Raw genomic sequence first — 12220 nt, 5'->3', positions numbered from 1 at the left:
AGGGCAGAAAGGCACAAGGCTAAAAGAAGAGAGGGTCTGGGAAGCAAAGGATTTACCCACCAGAAAACCAGGACATCCTGGACAGTGGTTGCAGAACAGCTCCTGGAATGTTTCTGCTTGAACGTTAAGCACGGCGTGAAATTCAGAGGTGCTATGAGAAGAGAGTTAATGGTAAACTGTGTGGGGGAAATCCTGGACTAAATAGAATTAAACAGGTTTCTTTATCGCAGGACTCGTTGGTCTTTAACATGCTGTTGTTCTCCCACAGGAGGGTGTGAAACACAGTGTTTCAGGACATCTTTAAACCTGATAACCTTTCTTTTTGCGAGCAGCTTGGTTCATTGGCTCATCCTCCTTTTGGATGGCCAGCTTCTCTGGGCTTAATGATCTGTGATAATTTCTCAAATAATTAAGATAACTGCAGGTGGAAAGAAGACAGAGTTATTCTATGCCAATTCATTATGGGAAATATGAATTCTTCTTTCATACCCTCTTTGCTATCAAAACTAGAGGTACTTCAGTATCACAAAGAGAACCAGTCAATGCACTAAGGTATCTGGGCCCTAGATCAGTATCAGAATCTCCAGTGTTGGAGACCTGGAGTCTGTGTGTTTAGCAAGTTTCCATATATCTTCTATTCAGCCACTCTGTCACTACCATCATGTCTATAAGATCCCACATAGATCATTTGATCTATCCCTAAATACACAGTGAGCAGTGGAGTGGGGTTTGGTGCTGGGGCTTTGCAGAGACTTAAGTGCCACTGTGCCTGTTACATGTTTTGTGACCTTGGATAAACGTTTTAACCTTTCTAAGTTTTGACTTCTTCATCTGCTTCATAAAACCTTCCCTGTGATATTTTTCTGCAGATTAAAAAAAAAAAAAAACCACCCAACCTGTAAAGTGCCTAGTTTGTTTTGTGTCACATGCTAAGTTCTGACACAACACCTGGGAGTTATTATTATCTTCATAGGTATGTTAAGATTAAGTAAATATAGCTGAAGAGGATACATTGTTTGACATAACTTCAAAGTGTTTTTGGTTAAAAGTAGGTGAGCCTCCTAAAAGCCGGTTATCTCCTCCCTCCTTTTACAAAAGGGCAATATTTGCAGCTCAAAATAGGAAACAGTCAAATGTTCCAGACAGTTGACTCAAGGCTTTGTTTTCTTTTCATAGAAGTTAGACTCTGACTCTGGCAATGGTATAGGTTCAGTATAATTTGGAAAACTTCTGTATATTATGGGATGTGTCATTTAACAAAAGCTGAAATGTGTATTTACGAGTGTGTTTCAAGAGTCCCACCTCAAGAGCCCCTTTGCCAGATGCTGACTAGAGTTTCAAGGCTCTGCCAAAGTCAGCATTTGCTTGATTATTTCCATGGTATGAATGGCTAGGAGCTCACTGGCCCGTGAGGCAATAAATCCCATTTTGGGGAAATGTCAGCTGGAAGAAAAGTCTCTCTTAGAGTAGGAAAAACTGGGCAGCCTGGGCTCTGGAGTTTCCTTCCACCAGAGCACAAACTTCTCTCTGAAGTGGTAGGCAGAGTTATCTCTAGCCACCTTTATATCGAGGGCACACCCTTTCAAGTTTCTGCTATTTTGCAGGGGTTTCTTTTCCGACTGCCTGCCTCTCTGGAACTGAAGATCTTAATTCATTGTTGTCTCACTGTTAGAGCCACTGATTCCATTAGGGTGAATTTCTAGGTCTAATAAAAGCGCTCTTTCTCATCTGATCTTGATCCCGTCTGAGCTTGTATTCTTTTTTCTTCCTTTCTATCCCATGGAGATTTTTCCTTTCCTGTAAGATTTTTCATCGTGGTTTCCTCCTGTTGGTCTTTCTGCTGCCTTCTGACACCACCCAAATAGTCTCATTCCTTTTTTCACACACAAGTCCTTTATATATTTGTGGATAGTTGTGTCATTATGTTTCCTTCCCAAAGACTTAACATTCAGTTTACTCAGATTTTGGTCTTTGTTCTTTGGATACTCTTTGCTTTTTCAATTTACCTTAAAGACACAGGCCCAAAGCCTAATGCCTCGGGTTGTGTTTCAACCAATGTAAACAGACTGGACTATTCCCTCCTTTGCTCTGAATGCTAATCTTCTGTTAACGAAATCTGTAATTGTATATATTGGTCTATTTTGACAGTTCTGGAATCTGTTGGCCCAGATTAAGTTTAGTCAAAGGGCACTCTTCTATGTGCTGCTGTAATACTGGGTAGAATTAAAGCTTAATTCTCTTGACTGGTTCTAGTAAATTTAAGGAGATCAAAGATATATGTTAATTGCATTGATTTTTGAAAAACTTAAGTGATTTTTGCTGTCTATTTGAAGTATTTTGGTTGGATTATGAAGAAACAAAAATATTCACACATGAGATCTGGGAAATTAATTTAAAACCGTATAATTTATCAAGTATAGAAAGGCAAAACTTTATTGAAATATATTCACTACATGGCCAATTAAGCCTTTTACTTTTTATTGGCTCATTTATAATTTTTTTTTTGACAAAGGTCAGTGTTTTATGTTTTCCATTTTGGTTCTTCTTCTTAATTTTTGTCATTGACCTAATATCTCTAATATAACATAGAGAATATTCAACCTACTTTTTTTCTGCAAAATTTTCCTCCTGAAAATTTAACTCTACCAAATATTTGGAGATAAATTCAACCTGCTGTTTAATTCAGCAGGTTGTTCCCATTTTTAAATGAATAGGTGGTGCAGTTACTGCCATCTGGTGGAGTGCTTTAGAGCACGAGCAACTACAGTATTTAAAACATTAAAAATATTAAACAAGGTAAAATTTCTTCATTGAATCAGTATACTCATTTGACTGAAGCCATGAAAAATTAATTCAAGTTGAATTGAAAGTTAATTTGAACTAACGGGGCAAAAAAGTGGTATTCAATTGTATCACTTCCTAGATATTAATTTACTGCATCCAAACTATGTGGCACTTCTTATAATTACAGTTCAAATTTGGTTGCTTAGACATGGAGGTAAAAGTCAGGGAGCTCTAAATTCAAAAGTTTCTATCTTAGATTTTCTTCATTTTGACTTTATGTATCACTGTTTCTATTCTTGTGTGGATTCGCCTCCCTTGGTTTTATTTTTACGTTTCTTTTTTCAGTTTTACTCTCGTTTGAGTTTTATAGGTTCTATTTAACATTCCAATAAATCAAAATCAGGTACATTTAATTTAATTTAATTTATTTATTTATTTAGTTGTCTTTTTAGGGCCACATGTATGGCATATGGAAGTTCCCAGGCTAGGGGTCCAATTGGAGCAACAGCTGCTGGCCTACACCACAGCCACAGCAATGCAGGATCTGAGTCGCATCTTTGACCTACACTCCAGCTCATGTCAGTGCTGGATCCTTAACCCAATGAGCGAGGGTAGGGATCGAACCCGCATTCTTCTGGATGCTATTCAGGTTCGTTACTGCTGAGCCATGATGTGAACTCCCCAAATTAGGTGAATTTTATATTGGTATTCCGCACCCTCTAGTGAAGGATCTAGTCCCAGTTTTATCATCTTCCTGCTGAACATTTCAGACAAGCAACTGAACTTTTCATCCTTAGGTTACACATCTGTATAATGACAGGAATTACTTATTTATATTATATGATCTCTTACAATTCTGAAACTTCATCAAGTCATGAACAAATTAATTTAAATTGGTTTTACCAGTTCAATTTAATGGAAGTGTTAGCATTCACTTGAGGTACTAGAAGGAGACTTGCTCAGACTTCGATACTAGACTGAACAAATAGCCTTCTCTTAAGTCAAACCAAATGAGCAGCTGCTTGGTTTATTATTTAAAATTTATAACACATTTATTGTTTCTTTTATTTATTAATATGGTAAGTCTAAGTTAGGTTTTAGGGTCATAGTCATAAATAAGCAAACAACATTAGGATGATAAAGTAACAAACAATTACAATGTAACTCAGTGGTTCATCAACTTTAATATCAATAAGATCAACTTTAATGTCGAACTGCTATAATTGAAGATACCTGGGCCATAAGTCTTGGAGATTCTAATTCAATAGCTTTGGAATAAAACCATAAACATAATTTTTCAAAAGCATGTCAGGTGTTCCTGATGCAAGTGGTCAGACACATTAGAAGAAAACTTGATATGGGGGATGTTATAAAAAAGGTAAAACGGTAAGAAGAAAGTCTAAGGGAACACAAAGAAGGAGTTTTTAATTCCATTAGGAGTCTTCAGGGAGGCTGATTAGAAGAAAAGCAAAGAAGAATGAATCCAGGAAGAGGTCTAAAATTCCAAGCAAAGGAATGAGAGTTCCAGGTGAGAGAACTTGACATTTTGAGAGACTATAAGATAGTTCAGTATTTCTGAAAGGTAAACTTGAGGATGAAATTGACCACATATTTAGATGTAAATTAAGTGTCAATAAATTTCAAAGAATTCGTCTAATGTGGACAGTGCATGCTGATCACAATGCATTTCATTTTGAAACCAATGCATCTTAAAACTGCATTTATCTTGATATTGAAAGCCCAGGCATTTAAAAAATTCATAGGTCAAAGAAGAAATCCTAAGAAAAATTAAAAATAACAAAATGAACCCTAATGAAAATTCTGTACATTTGAACTAGTGGGGAATACCTAAAATAGCATTTAGAAGAAAAATTAGAGCCCATGCATTAAAAAGGCAGAAAGTTTGAAAATTGAAGTAGAGGAAGGAAATAAAATTAAGCTTCTGAAAGTAGAATCCAAATATTGCAGAATACGAACAGGATTATTGTATCAATTTACAATGTCTTTGGTCATTGAAAAAGACATGCATACACACATGTGCATATATTTTTGACTTAAGAATTAATAAAGCATATGAGATATTAGTTATTTGGTCTTTGAATTGAACTTTGAATTATTCAAACATGTAGGTTTTTAATTTCTAGACATATAAAGTTTAAAAAATATGGTTTGTAAGTTTTTACTGATTTTTAAATCCAGGCCAAGATTGGTACCCCACTATATTCCACCATAATGTGATTCCAGCTGTATCCAAGAGTACATACTCTGTTTTTTGAAATGCATTTTCATGGGATCAGTTTCTAGACAAATGAACGCGTTGTTAAGCCAAGGTCTCAGCATGAGGCATGACATGACTCCTTATAGTTTTCCTACATAGTGATCAGAGAGAGAATTTATTTCTATCAGAGTCATGGACAAAGATCCAATCCTTTATGTATGTATCATGTAAGTATCTTTCTTCACTGTATGTAAATAAAGAAAAAAATTATTTCCAAAGTAGTTAATCTTTGCAAGTAAATAAATGAAAGTGTAATTTTTGCCGAAATCTTCGAGTGATCAGCACAATACCATTTTAATTCCCAACAGAAATTATAAAAACAAATGTGTTCCGATAATTAATACAACTGAGATAGAGCCTGTACAACAGAATGTTCTTAAATATTAAGTTAATCTTACTTTAGTAGGCCTTATCTTAAAATCTCCTCCCTAACACAGTGATAATGAAGAAAAATATCCGTAGCAATTTATGGTTCATAGACACATTATATTAGGCTGAGATTATAATGTAAAACAGTGCTGATAATGCTCCACACTTCACCTCCCCTCCCTTTTCACTGCCTGCTATTAGGAGTGTTGCTGGCAGTGCTGGCATTGAGAGTTTTGGAGAATCTTTAAGGAAGGATGGAAGCCTTGAAAAGCTGATTTAAGAGCTTAGAGAGGTGACTGTACAGAAAAGAAGGAACAGAGAAGACCTGATCCTGCCATTCCTGGAGAGGTCTGCCTGCAGGTTGAGCCTTGACTGTTGTTTGATAACTTGACTGGTAAACAGTTCTCAATGCTGATACAAAACTTTCCCTAAATAAAAGAATGATTCACTGTGCTTAACCTGTAAAAACAAGGTAGTTTACACTGAACACCAGCTTTCTTTAGAAGGATTTGGAATTTTGGACATGATATGGGCAGAGGGTGTCTATGCTGTTAGACCCCAGTAAAAACCTTGGACACTGAGTCTTTAATGAATTTTCCTGGTGGTCAACATGTTGTCACAATTCAAAGCTGGGGGAATTAAGTGTGTCCTGTGCTACGTCAGTCATGGAAGCCTGTGCCTGATTTCATCGGGACTTTGCCCCTTTTTTTTTTTTTGCCCTTTCCCTTTGCTGATTTTTCTTTGTATCCTTTCACCCTAATAAGTTACAGCCTTGACTATAACTATGCTGAGTCCTATTAGTCCTAGCAAATCAGCAAACCTGAGGGTGGTCTTAGAGACTCTCAACACAGTGACACACAGGAAGAGATGTGCAGAAAAGATAGACTTGTCATGTAATGTTCCCTGTTCATGTTGCTTGAAAGTGATGTAACACAAAGGAAAAAAGGCATACATTTGACCAATCTGAGGTTTATCTGGATCAATAAACATTCTTTAAGATTGTCAAAATGTCTTCTAAAAGTGCCAAGAAGTTCATCAGTTGCATACTGCATGAGCAAATAATACTGCCACTCAGTACTATTCTTTACATGGATTATGGTATTCACTCTTTACATTGCCTTATAACAGGACTTGTCATTGTGCCCACTTTGCGACTTGTCCTAATTACATATCTAGTGAATAGCAGAGTCAGAATATGAACATAGTAAGTCTGACTCCAGAGCCTACCCCCTTAGCCAACACTTTTCCTTGTCATTTCTGGATTTTCTAATCCCCCACAGAAGGAAGGGGGATTTTGATTAGAGGAAGAGGGAGAGGTAATTCTGGAATACAGAACACTTGATTCCTGGTAGGTGTAGGTTGCAACCACCTATATGCCATCGTACTGTGATTCCAGTTATATTTTTAAAAATATCACACATTGTACTGAAGACATAAGAGAAGGGTCCTGAAGCTTTCTTTTTTTGGCCCAGTGGTCTGAATGAAGGGACTGGAAATGTAAGAGAGTTGAGAAAATAAATTATGAAAGTGACAAAAGTAAACAATCTATTTTTAAAGCTTAACTAGAACCTAGTTTTTACTAAAGGAAGAAGACAGAGATCAAAATTTGGAAACCAAGGAAGCTACAATTGTGAGGCAGCGGACCAAAGATGAAGAACATAGATCCATATCTTCATTATATATATATATATATATATATATATCTCCAGAGCTCTGCAAAGGAATCTCCTCAAATCTCGACTGGAATACTGACCTAGGTTTGCATATGAGGAACTGTCTGGGTCAGGGGAAAGAATAACAGAAAGGAGTGGGCAGAGCAATCCCAGGGCTGACATAGGATCAGGAATAATTGATATTCCCAACAACCAGAGTGGGAAAATATCTTTATACACATGGCATTGGATGCAGTTGTCAGGAAGTTATTGTCTCAGTAGTGGGGCAAATTAGCACGCATTACCCCAAGCAGAAGAAACATGAAGAAACCACCACAAGGCATATCATAATAAAACTACTGAAATCAGTTCTAAAGAGAAAATGTTACAATCAGCCAGGAAAAACAAAGACATATTAAGTACTGAGGAGTGACAGCCAGCTTGTCATCAGAAACCACTTCAGCCAGAAGAAAATGGTTGAACATCTTTAAAGAACTGAACATAAAAAGAAAAAGGAACATAGGAGACATATTTTAAAAATAAAATAAAAATACTTTTTCCAGACATAAAAAGGCTAAGAGAATTTATTACCACCAGGCTTCCACTACAAAAAAAAATGTTAAAGTAAATCTTTCAGGAGGAAAAATGTTGCTAGAAGTTTGGATCTACACAAAGAATGAAGAACATTAGAAATGTTAAATATATGGGAACATTAAAAAGCTTTCAAAAATATAGGCTTTTAAAAGCAAATATAACAATGTATTTTGGGGTCTATAATATAAGTAAAATAAAATATGACAAAATAACACAAAGGCCAGAAAAAAGCAAGGAAATGGAAATACAGTGTTGTAAGTCCTTATACCATACATGAAGTTGAATAGTACTACTTGAATGTAAAAGTGAAAAATGTAGGAATTCCTGTCATGGCGCAGTGGTTAACGAATCCCACTAGTACCATAAGGTTGCGGATTCAATCTCTGGCCTTGCTCACTGGGTTAACGATCCGGCGTTGCCATGAGCTGTGGTGTAGGTTGCAGATGCAGCTCGGATCCCACGTTGCTGTGGCTCAGGTGTAGGCCAGTGGCTACAGCCCTAGAAAAGGGCTTTTTGCCTTTTCTAAGCGGCCCTAGAAAAGGCAAAAAGATGAAAAAAAAAAAAAAAAAAAAAGACAAAAAAAAGTGAAAAGTGTATATCACAAACTTTAGAAATACCATGAAAATCCCCGAAAGAGATTTAACTGGTGAGCCAACAATGTAAATCAAGTGGAATAATAAAAAATATCCATTAATACCAAAACAGCAAGAAAGGGGGGGGGGGACAACAAACAGCAGGTAGAACAAATAGAAAACAAAAAGCCAAAGGGTAAATTTATGCATTACTCTATTAATAATTTCACTAAAAACTAACAGTATAATTAAAAGGCAGAGATTGTTGATATGCTATCTAGAAAAATCCCAGCCCAATCATGTTTGTAGAAAAATCCAGATTAATTTTAAAGGAGCCGGTAGTTTAATGTAAAAGGATCAAAAATGAAATATCATAAAATACTAATCAAAAGAAAGATATAGTAGTTATGTTAATATCAAACAAAGTAGATTTCTGAGGCATTCCTGTTGTGGCTCAGCAGAAACAAATCTGACTAGCATTAATGAGGACACAGGTTCAATCCCTGGCCTTGCTCAGTGGGTTAAGGATATGGCATTGCCTTGAGCTGTGGTGTAGGTCCAGGGTTGCTGTGGCTGTGTGTAGGCCAGCAGCTACAGCTCTCATTTGACCTCTGGTCTGGCAACTTCTGTATGCCACAGGTGCAGCGCACCCCCCCCCCCCAAAAAAAGGCAAAACAGATTTTTTAAACAAGGAATATTACCGTAGATAAAGAAGATCATTTCCTAGTGATAAAGGTATCAAATTATCAAGATATAACAATCTTAATTTTGTTTACCCTTAAGAGTGAGTTTGAAGTGTATGAAGCCAAAACCAAGAGAACAAAGAAAGACAAACCACAATTATGTTTGCATATACTAATACCCTATTCTCAATTAATAGCAGAGGAAGACAGAAAATCAGTAAGAACATATTAGTCTTGAATGGCACTGTCAACTTATTTAATCTCATTGACATTTATAGAACAGTTCACCCAAAAGAGTAAAATGCACATTCTTCTCAAGTACACATGGAACATCTATGAAGATAGACCATATTCTGGGACATTAAACAGGTTTTAATAAATATAAAAAGATTGAAATATTAAAAAGTATGTTCTCAGACCACAATAGAATTAAATGAAAGTAAAAAAATCACCATCAGAAACATATATCGAAAATCCCCAGATATTTGTGAATTGAATAATACCATTCTAAATAAAGCATGGGTCAAAGAAAAAATTTGCTTGAGAAAAATAGAAAATATTTTGAACTAAATAAAAAATGCAACTACCACACAATGAAATTTGTGAGTGGCAGCCAAATAGTGTTTAGAGGAAAATTTATATAAACGCTTATATTTGTAAGACCTCAAAGAGTAATATAAACTTCTACCTTAAGAAACTATAAAAAGAAGAGAAAGTTATTCCCCAAGTAAGCAAAAAGAGGGAAATAATATGAGGAGTATTCAATGAAATAGAAAATATAAAAACAATATCGATTATCAATAAAACAAAAAATTGTTTGAAAGATTAATTCATTGGGGAAAAAGTCAAAAGAGAAGACATGGTTATCAATAACAGGACTGAGGGGAAAAAGGCATCACTACAGATCATGCAAATATTATAAGATTAATATAAAATAAGGAATTTTATGGCCATAAATTTCCAACTTGTATGAAATGGACAAGTTTCTTGTAAGGTAAAATCATGAAAGTTACTAGTAAATTCTAACAAACATTGAAAGGAGAAATAATATCAGTTCTATGTAATTGTTAGGATTGTCTTGAAATCAAGTAGTATTAAATCCTCCAACTTTTTGTTTCTTTTTAAAAATTGTGTTGGAGTTCCCTTGTGGTGCAGCGGGTTAAGGATACATGATTGTCACTGCAGTGGCTTGGGTTGCTGCTGTGGCATGAATTCAGTCCCTGGCCAGTGAATCTGCTGTGAGTGTGGCCAAAAATGTGTTTATTTATGTCTATTTGCAATTGTTTATTTCCATATAAAGCTTAGAATCTGATTCCTGAAAATACAAGGAGGACTCTATGAGGCCAGCATTACCCTGATACCAAAGCCAAAGAGGATGCAATAAAAAGGAAACTATCAGTGTTTCTCATAAACATAGATTCAAAAATTGTTTACAAAAGTTTAGCAAATACAACTTGGCCATATAAAAGAGGGAGAATAACTCATAACCGAGTGGTGTTTAGTCCAACAATACAAAATTGGTTTAGCATTTGAAAATCAAAATTGTAGATCACAAACTATTGAAATGATCCCAGAAAGTATAGTATGGGTCACTATGCTGTACAGTAGAAAATTGACAGAACACTGTAAAACAGCTATAATGGAAAAAAAATAAAAATCATTATATATAAAAAAATTGTAGATCACTTCTCAGTCTTCTGGCTAAGATGTAGTTTCTGGTCTTAGTTTAATATCTGATATCTCCTCCAACCAGGACCAAAAGAAAAGAAAAGAAATCAAACAGTGAAATTCACTAAAAAAATTAGAAACATGATCATTTCAGTAGGTGTAGAAATATCATTTGACAAAATTCAACACCCATTTAGCAAAAGAATTCTTAGCAAGTCAAGGGAAAAAATGAAGTTTCTTCAACCTGACAAAAAGCACCTACAAAACCCCTAAAGCTAACATTGTACTTCATGGAAACTTCATATGGAAATGCAAAAAACTGCAAATAGTCAAAACAATGAAAAACCCCACAAAGTTGGAAGACTTGCACTGCTTGGTTTTGAGGCTTAATGCTAAAGCTGTATAATCAAGACAATACTGTATTTGGAAAAATGAAGACATATACATCAGTGGAACAAAGTGGGGTATGTATACAGATCTAACTGATACCCAATAAAAGTGCCAATGTAATTCAAGGAAGGAAAAGATATTTTCTGCAAATGATGGGGAAACAGACATATATATATATATATAAATTAATAATAAGAGAGAAATTAAATGTCAGTTCTTGGCTCTTAATCTGACATCTACAAAAATTAACACAAAATTGATTACAAACTTAAAGGGCTAAACCTATGAAACATCCAGAAGAAAATATAGGAAAAAAATCTTTGTGACATTAAATTGGGCAAAGCTTTATTTTTTTAAATGTGATCTAAACAATGAACAACAACAACACAAAAGAAAAGCATGAAGAAAAAATTAATAAATTAGACTTCATCAAAATTAAAAAGTTTAACTCTTCAAAAGACAGTATTACAGCAATGAAAAGAAAACACATAGATTGGAAGAAAATGTTTATAAAGCATACATTCCGTGAAAGCTTTATATTCAGAATATATAAAGAATTCCTAGAAAGCAAATAACCAAGTAAAAAATAAGGGTTGAAACAAACATTTCACCAAAGATAAACAAATTAAAATATTCTCAACATCATTTGTTATTAGGCAGTTTTAAATCACGATGAGATAGCACTAGTACTGCTAAAATTAAAAGCATTTACAATAAATGGATAATAAAAATTGATGAAAGTCATTTAATGAAAATTTGAGACTTGTGCATTTTGTTGCATATAAGTTATGGCAGTTTAAAAGTAATTTCTTTAAAAAGTTTCATGATTACTAAGATGTTAAGCCAGAAAAAGCTACTTGTCATTCGTATCTGAAATGAGAACTTTCACTCTTCCCATTGCAGGGTATTCCAGTGTTCCTATGCATTATTAATATCAATAGGAGTAGAGCAGAAGTAGTGGTAGTAGTAGTGCAAATAGTAAAGAGAGAGTGCTTTGAGTCCACCTAAAGTATGTCCTCCTAGCTTCCTCGATAATGTAATCAATTCTGTTACCAGATCTGATATAAGTGAAATATTCTTGTTGTAGTGGGGTTGTGGGCATTTCCAGGATGAGCAGGATCAATACAGTAATCCTTATGCCGCTGATAAAATGTCATTTCTGCCACAAAATGACTCCACGAGGAAGAAGCCATGTTAATTTTAAATTTTCATTTTCAAAAGATAAATAAG

Source organism: Sus scrofa, chromosome 1 (genome assembly GCF_000003025.6).
Source record: "Sus scrofa isolate TJ Tabasco breed Duroc chromosome 1, Sscrofa11.1, whole genome shotgun sequence".
Classification (NCBI taxonomy): Eukaryota; Metazoa; Chordata; class Mammalia; order Artiodactyla; family Suidae; genus Sus; species Sus scrofa.
Note: the sequence above shows the minus strand (reverse complement) of the source record.